The following is a 12,449-nucleotide window of genomic DNA, read 5'->3' as shown; positions in this document are numbered from 1 at the left end:
TTTGACATTGCCGTCTTTCTATTACAGCAGATGTTACTGACAATGTTCTTCTCTTTGTTGGATTCTAAACGATCAGAACTGCCAAAATGGGGTTATTTGTATTAGTGAAAGAACACTGAGTCTTGAAAGTATTTATTCTTGTGGCAATAATGCTTTTTGTTATGCCATGAATGCAACTTCTGCAAATAATTGAAAATTTCATCTTATTTTAATCAAACAGTTCAGCCTCTTTACAATTCATTTTGCTGGAGAACATCTAACAAGCCTCTGCTTTATAGTGATTGAGATAGAAAGGGCAACATTTTATTCCTTTCCTTAAAGAGGGGTAATTTCTCCCATAAAATTTACTGAGTACATTATAGGGTAGGCCGATCTATTAAATTTTCCTGGAAATTTATTTTTAGCTTTATTTAGCAGATCAACCTTCAGCTTGGAACTAAGTAACATTCGTATTTCATTGCCTGATAGAACAGAGAGACTGCGAATCATATTTTAAGGGATTGGAATGAGGTGTCCCTATCATCTTCAATTTTCCTTTGTCTCTCAGGCTCTTCTGATTCTACGTATTTTTCACCATGTTCTTTGATTCAGTATCTTCCTTCGTTCTCTGGTTAGCACAAAAAAGGAACATTAAACACATATATAGCTATCTGAAAATAACATTTACGCATCATGGTTAATGCGTAGAGGGTTTTGTTTCTCCAGATTTTAATGAATTTGTTTTCTAATATTTGTGTAAAACTATAAAGGGAAAAAAAAGCTTTTATTCTTATTCCAAAGTGTTTTCCCCCAACATTGGATAGAGGAGATAGGGAACAACTGTCCGGATTACAGTTGTCTGCATTATAAATAGGAGTCCTGCCTTAGCTATTTCCTCCCTATTTTAATGTATTTTTCATTATGTTGGTTACCATTTACTGAACATATTCTCTGTGTCAGTTGCTAATTTGGGCACTTTCTGTGTTTTCGCATCTAACTTATTTAGTCTTCACATCAACCCTCTGAGGAAGTTATTACTATCCTGTTTTACGGTTGAGAGAACCGAAGTCAGTAATGTTAAGTAAACCAGCTAACGTCGCAGAGCCAGTATGTCATAGTACGTGTACTAACCTAGTTTGTTTGTTTTTAACCTATTTTCTTTTATGCCTTTCCCCTCAAATATTTTCATGATGATCTCATGAAAAACTTATAAGTTTTGGGATGCCTGGGTGGCTCAGTCGGTTAAGCATCTGCCTTTGGCTCAGGTCATGATCCCAAGGTCCTGGGATCGAGTCCCTCATGGGGCTCCCTGCTCAGTGAGGAGCCTGCTTCTCCCTCTGCCTGCTGCTCCCCCTGCTTGTGCTCTCTCTCTCTCACAAATAAATAAATAAAAATCATTAAAACAACAACAACAACTTACAAACTTCAAGTGTTTGGGGGATTTTGAATCTTCGGCATTTTCTGTCCCTTTCAATAAACTAGTTTAAAAAGAAACATGTGGGGCACCCGGGTGGCTCAGTCGGTTAAGTGGCTACCTTCAGCTCAGGTCATGATCTCAGGGTCCTGGAATCGAGCCCCACATCGGGCTCCCTCTCCTCCCCACTTGTGCTCTCTCTTGCAATCTCTCTCTCTCTCTCTCAAATACATAAAATCTTGGGGAAAAAAAGAAACATGGAGGACTTATGTAGACAAATTTAGAAAGCACTCACTAGATTGTATTTAAAATACAAAAACTAACAAAACATACAGAGCATTTCTCAAAATTACTCTGAAAAATTAAGTACCCTTTTTAGTAATAAAAAAAAAGTCCATACCCACTATTTACATTCTGTGTCCATGATAATTGATACAAGAGTTGCAATCTGGTAGAGTATTTGATTTTTGTATTGTGAAACAGAAACGCCTGTAGACCTTTAAGAGCCGAACCAGCCTCAAGTGCTATTAGTCCTCCACTCAGACTACCAGGGAAAACTATGAAAGTTTAGGCTTTAGGAGTAGCACCTCAAGACCCCAACATGACTAAATGCCAAAGTACAGACGAGCGCGTGTGAGATAAGGCAACCATGTGTTAGACCCAAACAGGTACTGTGCTGATGGACAATCAGGTCAATTTCTGACTGTAGCTATTACCATATACGTATCTATGTAATTAGCAAGAGTTAATTCATTATTTTATTTGCATTATTTTATTTGCATCCTCTTAAATTCTGTTATTTTCCAGGAGGCTTGCTTCATTTATTTAAGAAATGTTGGTTATTAGATTAAAGTTTCACTGAAGACTGAAATAGTATCCGTTTAAATTGTGGCCAGAATTATAGACATGTATAACTTAATTTTTTATCCCTTATTTTACTCCCAGGAAAAATGTTTAAATTAAACTTAGGTTTGATCACCTTATCTTTTCTTCCTCACTATATTAGCTGTGATATTCAGTCTCAAAAAAGGAAAACATACTTGGAAGCTAGGTGCCACACAAATTAAAGGGAAATACATTTTGTCCTGATTATAAGACAACTTAAATTTAGAATTTTAAATTATGCCTTCTACAGGCAAGATCCAAAGAACTTCTAAGTACTCTTTGGTGTTTCTAACAATAGTAAAGTAAAAAATACTCCATCGACGTAAGAAAGAAAAAAAATCCTTGTGAAACTGTAGGCATTTAAGAAGTCAGAGGACTTTAGAGAAAAAAACATATAGGCTTAAAAATAATAGTTGGAACATTATTAAAGCTGTTGAATGAGGATTTAGGTTTCCCTTCTTCCTCCCACCAAACACAACAGTGCTATTAAGGGAAGTAACACCTATGTAAAGGATGTTAAGAAAGTAAAATTTTGTTTTGTTTCACACCACTAGTCTAACGTTGTAGCTTGAGGTCGGTCAGATGACACCTTTTGTAATTACGGTGGCAGATGCTGGTCTGTATGGAGACCCATGAGAATTCTAGGCTCTGGGCTTCAATTATTGGTTTCTCTTTGATATGGAGGGCTAGAGAATCCTTCCCTCCTTCCCAAAACCTTTATTTCCCTGTTCCCCTTCCCAAACTCAGGTTCTGCAAAAACCTTCATTAAACTTTCTGTTTATTCTCTTGTAAAATCCAGCTTATTTCTGCTAATTTCCTGAGGAGTGAGTGGGGACAGGGATTCTGGCAACATCTGAAGAGAATAGAAATAAAATAAATTTTGCTTCTATAATGGTGAGTAAACATCAAAGCTAAATTATTGTCAGTTTTTATAACTAGGACATTATGACTTATCACTAAATTTGTTTTCTATTTGGAATGCTCTGCCATATGAATGTCTGTGTTCTTGAAATCGATCAGTGTCTAACAAAGAGCACAGGAAACAAGAACAAAGTGCTCGATTTTATTAATATGCTTTATACTCCGTTAACAGCCCCTTTCAAATCTGCTGTCATCCAAACCCAAAGAGGATTCATTTGGTGATATTACTTTATCGCAAGTTATGTTTGCCTTGGTTTCCAATGTTCACATAAGCAGAATGAAAAGAAGACTCTCCACTCTTCTGGACGCTTATCTGCATCTTTACCACAGTACGTCAAAAATAAAATACAGGGGCACCTGGGTAGTGCAGTTGTTAAGCGTCTGCCTTCGGCTCAGGGCGTGATCCCAGGGTCCTGGGATCGAGCCCCACACTGGGCTCCTCCGCTGGGAGCCTGCTTCTTCCTCTCCCACTCCCCCTGCTTGTGTTCCCTCTCTCGCTGGCTGTCTCTCTGTCACATAAATAAATAAAATCTTAAAAAAAAAAAAATTTGGCAGCTCAAGAAAGTTGATCTTATCTGAGTATTTGAAAGAGATTTTTATAATGTTCTAAATGACATGGGAGATGGGATGTGTATGGTAGACACTGGCCATTTTTGCCTGCCCAGAATCATTTCCCCTTCTTCAGGTAATGATGTGTGGATTTTCCTATGGGAGAAGCATCCCAGCGCCATTCTCAGTAGGCGTGGTCTCTGTCCACAGAAGACCATCTCCCGGGTTCAGGGCTTGATCATGTGACCCAGAACTAATTAATTAAGGGTTGCTGGGACTGGTTCAGTGGTGAATATGTGACTCTTTCCAACGAGAGTCAGCTTTGGGTCTTTTTCTAGAACAATGGAGAATAATATGCATTCTTTCTGCTGAGTTTGCTAAGCTGTTCAGATACAAATTCCAAGTTTTTACTGGCCGCCTTTGCTAATACTCAGGAACTATCTGCCTGAATTCCAGAGAAAAGCAGGGTCAAGAGATGGTAAGAGACCTATTTGTGATGATGTTGTTTAAACACCCAGGTTCAAATGTGCTTCTAAATCCTACTCTACCCACGGATTCTTTATTTGCATTAGGCAAAATAATCTTTTGTTTGTTTGTTTAGCTAATTTTAATTGGGGTTCTGTCACTTGCACCCAAAGTAATTACAACTAGTGAGAGTAAAGGTAGAGGGGATCTGGATAAGTACATGATAGACTTAACCTGTTCTCCAGAAAGCCAGAGTCACAGCCAGCATATACAAAAATAAAGTGGATAACTAAATGCCAAGTTATATGATGCAAACTCCAAAAGTTTAGCAAATGCAGAGATCAATTTTCTCTGATGTATCTGGGAAGAATATAATAGAGAAGGTAGAATCTTAGCCTTAAAGGACAGGTAGGAATTTAAATAAGGGAAAATGTCAAGAGAGGGAACTCCAGCCAGGAATAGCCGGAAAAGCAAACACTGAGATGGAAATGTGCGTGTTGAGAATAGAGTATAATAAAGAAATCAGCTAGATTGGAGTGGAAGTGTAGTGTTCGATGAAATTTTCTGCAGATGTGAATGGGACCAGGTCTTGGAGGCCTTGAATGTCAAGCAGAAAATTTATAGTTTTTTAGAGCAGGCATTAAAGAACCACCACATAAATTTGAAGCGGTGATTAAATATTAAGGAGAAACATTTATCTGACAGTGTTGTGAATGATGGGTAGTTTGGGAATACGAGAGAGACCGAGGTCAGTGTTCCTAGTGATGTAACCACTATTGTGGTTAAGCAATAGATTTGTCAACTTATTTTATAAGGATGTATTTCACCTTCTTGATTCAATTTATTCCTAGGTGTTTTATTCTTTTGTTAATGGGACTATTTTCTTAATTTGTTTTTCTGATAGCTCATTATTGATGTATAGAAATGCCACAGACCTTTGTGCATTGAGTTTGTGTCCTGCAACTTTACTGAATTTGTTTATTAGTTCTAACAGTTTTTTGATGGGGTCTTTAGGATTTTCTCTATATGGTATCACTTCATCTGCAAATAATGACGGTTTTACTTCTTCCTTTCCAATTTGAATGCATTTTATTTCTTTTTCTTGCCTAATTGCTCTAGCTAGGACCTCCAATACTATGTAGAATAAAAGTGGCAAGAGTGGGCATCCTTGTCTTATTCCTGATCTTAGAAGACCTTTTAGCTGTTCACTACTGAGTATGATGTTAGCTGTGAGCTTGTCTCTATTTTATGTTAAAATAACTTTGTTTCACAAGAATGATGAGATAATGAAAAGTAAAGCATAATTAAATTCTTTTTGAAGTCCGTAGTCAATAGTATATAGTAACCACACATTTCAAAAACCAACTGAAATGAAATATAATGTTAGGAAACATGAGCACATCAGGCATTTGTACCAAGATCAGAATGTTCTAAGGCTTATTAACTAGTTGGCTTTTAAAAAATATATAAGCTACAAATCAACATGATTTACTTGGCTTCCAGTCTCCCTACAACAGCCAGTTAAAGCTACAGTGCCCATGAAGAATTTCCAACAGAAGAAAAGCAAGAGCAAATTAATAATTTTTTAAAAGCAGGCTTAACTGTTGTCTCTGCAATATTGCCTATCCATCCTTGCATTTCAATTTTCACCAACCCTGTGGATGTTCAGATCCTTATACCTCTGCCCTGGGTTGTTGACTTGGGTTCCTTCTTATTTCCTTGTCTTTTTTTCTTTCTCTTTCCAATCTAACTCAAGTACTGCTGCCAGATAATCTTCCTAAATTACAGCTTAGATCATATCAATTCCCTGCTCCAAAAACTTAACAATTTCCCATTGCCTTCCAAAAGCTTTAATGCGGTATTCAAGGTCATCCAGAGGTCTGTCCTCAATTCCCCTCCCCCACTTGATTTCTCAGCACAAACTGCCTGCACTGCACTCTCCATCAAGTCAGACTATGTCTTCCTTCCTGGACAAAAGCACAGCTTTTCTGCTCGTCTACTTGACTCACACAATCCCTTTACCTGGGATATCTGCCCCACTAATCTCTACCTGCTAAAATCTCCCCATTTCCTTTCAGACCTAACATAAAACTTTATGAAACACAGTTTATTTCTAAGGCCTCTACCTTTGCCCTCCTTAGGGTTCCTATAGCTTTCTGTTTTAGCCTCTCAGAGCACACCTCTCATGATCTCATACACTATGGCTGAGGAGCTGTCTTCCCCCAGCTTGACAATCAGCTATTTGAGGGACCAAATCTTATTCATTTTTTATCCTCTGTGGCACCAGGATAAACTTTACTTTTACTTTTGTCAATATCATGTATACATATAGTTGAAGGAGTCAAATAGTTTCATAAAGCTTTTTAGGAAAAATAGTTTTCCCCCTTTACTTCCTCTTATCCAATAATTTTGCTATTTACCTCTATTTATCTAAATTATATACTGCTATTTTATGATTTTTCAGTTTTAGACATTATGAATGGAGCTCCACTGTGAAAGACAAAGATTTAGCCCTCCATTTTCTCACAACATCCTTGCATCCTTCCTAAATCCCCATCCTCCCAGTATAATGATATTGTAACTTTTGTTAGATCATACTATACATACAATATACAATATATTATATAATACACACATACATATAATTATATAATATGTAATATATTATATATATTATGCAAATACTATTCACAGTCAAGCTGTATAGGAAACTATGATTACTTTTTCTTTTCTGTATGACTCTTTAGTTTCTTTAGGATTAATCATTGTATAGTTTCTTTTGTTTGTTTTGTTTTCTATATATTTTCACTAATTTGATGATAAAGTCTTCACGGATTATCTAAATCTTTTAAACACATTCACATGCACCAAATATTCCATCAGTTTCATCTTCTTAAGAAGCCTTTCCTGAGCTTTCTGGCTTGTTCCAAACTGGACCAATTGCTATCCATGCTTGGCAGATAGGCATTATCCTGGGATATTTCTTCATCATCACCCTGAGGATTCTGTTGGCCTGTCTTGATTGTGTTAGGTTCTTTGTTTCCTGTATTCCATATCTTGCTTGTTTGTGATTTATCTCTTTATTTTAATGAAGTACATTCTCTCGTAGTTTCCAGAGAAAGACTGTATGGAAGGTAAATCTTTGAGACTTTGCTTGAGTTACAATGTCTTTATTTGATCTTCCCATTTGATTGGTAATTTAGCCGAGTCTAGATTATTACTTGGAAACAAAAATTTGAAGGCATTTCTCCATTGTCTTCTAGATTTCAGTACTGCTATTGAGAAGTTTAAATATATTCTGGTTTTTGATCCTTTGCATTAACCTGTTTTTTTCTCTCCAAGAGCTTGTAAAATCTTCTCTTTATGACTAATTTTCAATGATATGCTTTGGGGTGAGAGAATTCTCACTGTTGGGTTTTTCAATTAAAAATGTGTATATTTCATTTGTAGAAAATGTTCTTGAATTATTTCTTTGATGATTTCCTTTCTTCCATTTTCTCTGTTCTCTTTCTGGAACTGCTATTAGGTGCTTGTTGGATGTCTAAGACGAGTCCTTTAATTTTCCTAACGGAATCAAATTTTTCATTTCTGTCTTTTTGCTCTACTCTCTGGAAGAGTTTCTAAACTTTATTTTCCCATTTTTCTATTCAGATTTTATTTATACAATCACATTTCCAATTTCCAAGAGCTCTCTTTATATCATCCCTTTCTTTAATATATTCAATATCTTCTCTTCTCTTTCGAGATTTTAATTCTTTGTCATGTTCTCTATGCACAGCTCTGTTTTCTCTAAGTTTCTCTTTTAGTTTATTTGTTTTGGTCTTTATATTTCATGCAGTGATTTTTCTCCAGTATCTGCTAGTCCTTAGTTATGAGTTCATATTTAAGAGAAGAACACTAAGAAGTCAATAGAAGTCTGTGAGCACACAGGTAGGGCTTCGATATAGGATGATCTGGCTATGTCAATGATTTGAGGAACAGCTCCATCAATACTTTTAGGTCTTTCCTCTTGGAATGGTTTAGCTTTCCTTAGAGAAGCTCTTCCAGTCACCTTGCTAGAGGTTAATGTCTGGATGCTACTGTTCTATGAGCTCAACAGGAAAAGAGGGCTAATAAGATTCAGCATACAATTTACAAGTGTTCACCGAATACCTCTGTCTTCAAAATAATACCCCTACCTACAGTTGTGCTGTGTGTGTCCAAGGCCTGGAACTCTCTATTCACCCTCTTCAAAGAATATACCTCCTTTATTTTGCCTGGTGAAGGAAGACAGTTGCCCAGCTATGTGGAATTAAGGAAGAGATCTAGGAATTTAACTGCTTCACAGATTTTTCAACTTAGCCTCTCATTTTGAGCCCCCAGCTTCCAACCATACTTAATGCTACCAATTCCCAAGTCTTTTGGAAGGTCCTTACAAATCAAGATGCTTTTAGGCTTTCCCCACTGCCAGCTTAAGAATTAGTTTTCTTGTGGCGCCTGGGTGGCACAGTCATTAAGCGTCTGCCTTCAGCTCAGGGCGTGATCCTAGCGCTCTGGGATCGAGCCCCACATCAGGCATCTCCGCTAGGAGCCTGCTTCTTCCTCTCCCACTCCCCCTGCTTGTGTTCCCTCTTTCGCTGGCTGTCTCTCTCTGTCAAATAAATAAAGTCTTTAAAAAAATTAGTTTTCTTAGATCTTCTAGAAAAGTTGCCATACAGCCATCTCCTTCCAGATTCCAAAGTTTTGTTCCTGTTGTCTCCCTCCTGGCTCATTTCAGTGCCTATGGATTTCTGTCTTTTAAAAAAAATCCCTTGGGGCTCCTGGGTGGCTCAGCCATTTAAACGTCTGCCTTTGGCTCAGGTCATGGGATCAAGTCCTGAGTTGGCCTCCCTGCTCAGCAGGAAGCCAGCTTCTCCCTCTCCCTCTGCCACTCCTCCTGCTTGTGTGTGCTCTCTGTCAAATGAATAAATAAAATCTTAAAATAAAAATAAATCCCTTTATTGTTTTCTTTTTTTTAAAAAAAGATTTTATTTATTTATTTGAGAGATAGTGAGTGAGAGGGAGAGGGAGAGAGCGCCTGAAGCAGACTCTGCACTGAGCACAGAGCCCGATGCTGGGCTGGATCACACAACCGTGAGATCATGACCAGAGCCGAAACCAAGAGTAGGACGCTCAACTGACCGAGCCACTCAGGCTCCCCCCCTTTATTATTTTCTTAATAGGGTTTTAATAGGATGCAAAAAGAAATGAATGGGGTGAATTTGTCATTTTTTCCTATAAACGACTTTATCTGAAATGTTCTATTCTGTCTAAAACTGTATTACTTTTGTTTTGTTTGTAACACAACTAAATGTTGAATTTGGATTATTCGCCAGCAGTGACCATGCTTAAGTTTATATTATAGTATAAACCCTTTATCTAACTATGCCTTTTAGTTTGGGTTTAGTCAGATATTTGTGGAGCAAATTGCAATATAGAGGGGGGACACATATCTGGCCCTGGCCCTAAACATATCTTTCTAGATTTCCTTAACCTCCAGGATGCTTCTGAGAAAAAGGTGATCTATTCAGGTATGGTTCTAGCTGTTACAAAGAAGAAGCTGGTTGTCTGGACTTCATTGCTTTAGTTAGAACCTCGTAGATCACTGGGTAGAGCTGTAGAGTGGAATTAGGGAATGAGAAGGCATTTGCTTGGCCTTTCCTATCCTTATATGCTTTTTTTGGGGAGGGTGGGAGTTATGAACATCTATCGCATTAATAAAAAGAAATTCTACTTCCTCCAGATCATTTATTCATTCACAAATATTTTTCAGAGCCAGCTGTGTGCCAGGAACTTGGGAACGAAAGAGACAAAATCTCTATTACTCTCTGTTTAACTATCTGAGGAACCACCAGACTGTTTTCAAAGTGGCTGCACCATTTTACATTCCCACCAGCAGTGTATGAAGGTTTTAATTTCTCCACATTCTCACCAATATTTGTTATTATTTATCTTTTTTATTATAGCCATGTTAGTGTTTGTGAAGTAGTATCTTATTTGGTTTGCATTTACTGATGGCTAATGATGCCAAACGTCTTTTCATGTGCTTATTGGCTATTTGTATATCTTCTTTGGAGAAATTCTTGTTCATATCATTAGGCCATTTTTTTTTTTTTAAAGATCTAGCTATTCACTTTAGAGAGAGAAAGAGAGCACACGGGGGAGGGGAGGGGGAGGAGTAGAGGGAGAGAATTGCAAGCAGACTCAATGCTAAGAGCAACGCCCAACACAGGGCTTGGTCTCACAACCCTGAGATCACAGCCGGAGCCAAAGCCAAGAGTTGGACGCTTTAACTGACTGTTGTCACCCAGGCATCCCCAGCCCATTTTTCAGTGGGTTATTTACCTTTTTATTATTGAATTTTAGGAATTCTTTATATATTCTAGATGCAAATATGATTTATACATACGTTTTCCTATTCTGTAGGTTGTCTTTTCACTTCCTTGACTTTGTCTTTTGAAACATGAAAGTTTTTAATTTTGATGAATTCCAACATATCTCGTTGTTTCTTTTGTTACTTACATTTTGGTGTAATTCACCCCCGTTTTATTTTATTATTTTTAAAAAAAATATTCTAGTTCTTTATTTGAGAGAGAGAGAGAGCATGAGCAGGGGAAGGGGCAAAGGGAGAAGCAGACTCCCCACTGAGCAAGGAGCCCAGTGTGGAACTCAATCCCAGGACCCTGTGATCATGATCTGAACTGAAGGCAGACATTTAACTGATTGAGCCACCCAGGCGCCCCTCCACCCCCATTTTAAAGGCAGGAAAACTGAGGTTCGATTTGCCTTATGTCATGAAATGAGTAAATAGAAGAGCTGGAATTTAACCCCAGAAAGTTCAGTTTCAAACCTCCATGCACCTAACTGCTTCATTATGTTGACTCCTGGGGGTCTGATTTTTTCTCAATCTATTTTGTGATTTTATTTTATTTATTTATTTTTAAAGATTTTATTTATTTATTTGACAGAGAGAGAGAGAGACAGCCAGCGTGAGAGGGAACACAAGCAGGGGGAGTGGGAGAGGAAGAAGCAGGCTCCCAGCAGAGGAGCCTGATGCGGGGCTCGATCCCAGGACTCCAGGATCACGCCCTGAGCCGAAGGCAGACGCTTAACGTCTGAGCCACCCAGGCACCCCCTATTTTGTAATTTTAAAGGTAATCACTTTAACTAGAATTCTAAAGTTTGATTTGTATCTTGTAGATATCTACCAAATAGAAGGCAACATGGATGAAATAACAAGGCATTCTTGCTTTATGTTTATCTTTTCAAATTGTTTTTACCATAAGAGCAATTTAATTCTCATCATAGTTTGTGATAAGAGTAATATGAAATGCCACCACTGCTGAATATTTCAACTTGCTGTAATTTACAAATTGTTTATAATATAGATAGATAAACATGACCCAGCTCTACTTATTTGTCTAGGCTTATCTGTCTCTACCCTCTAAACACATTAATTGCTTCTCTATTCCTAGAATACTTTGTTCCTATCACCCTTACTTCTAACTCCTATATACTTCAGATCTCAGCTTAAATCATCAATTTTTCAAGAAATTTGTCACTGCTTCTCTAATCTAAATTAGACTTCCCTGATATATGCTTTCACAGTCCTCTATATTCTTTCTTTGATGACACATACTATAATTGTAATCATGTTGTTCTTTGTACATCTGTCTTCACCAACACATTTAAACTTGGTAGGCATCTGATTACTCATGCACCATTTTATCCCAAACACCCAACAAAGGACCTAGCACATAGTGATGACTTTGCTTTATTTTTTAATAAACTATATGCACGTAACCATAACTTTAGAACTAATAAGCCAAATTATTGGCCTGACTGCTAACCGGGAAACGGAAAATTGAGCAGATTTATTTATAGACCACTAAAATGATAGTATATTATTAAATTTTAACTATTTTAAAAAGGTATTTTTTAGAAAAAGTAATAGCTCAGTGATTGAAAGTGTGCTTGTTTATACATATTCTGCCTTATGATAATCAAGAATTGGGGCATCTCAAAGAATTAACAAAATGATGTTGCCTGAAACTAGAATGGACAACCTACCTTCTTTGCCTCCAGTCCTGTCCCTCCTGTAACGTTCACCTCTGTCCCATTTTCTTCATGCAGTCTTCTTTTATGTCTGAAATTCCCAGTGACTCGTACCCTTTCACCCAATTTCTGCTGCAGTTAAAGTCCAAGGCCTCCAGGTCAG

The sequence above is a fragment of the Ursus arctos genome, unplaced genomic scaffold (genome assembly GCF_023065955.2).
Source record: "Ursus arctos isolate Adak ecotype North America unplaced genomic scaffold, UrsArc2.0 scaffold_17, whole genome shotgun sequence".
Classification (NCBI taxonomy): domain Eukaryota; kingdom Metazoa; phylum Chordata; class Mammalia; order Carnivora; family Ursidae; genus Ursus; species Ursus arctos.
The sequence above is the reverse complement of the archived record's forward strand: the minus strand, read 5'-3'. Positions refer to the sequence as shown.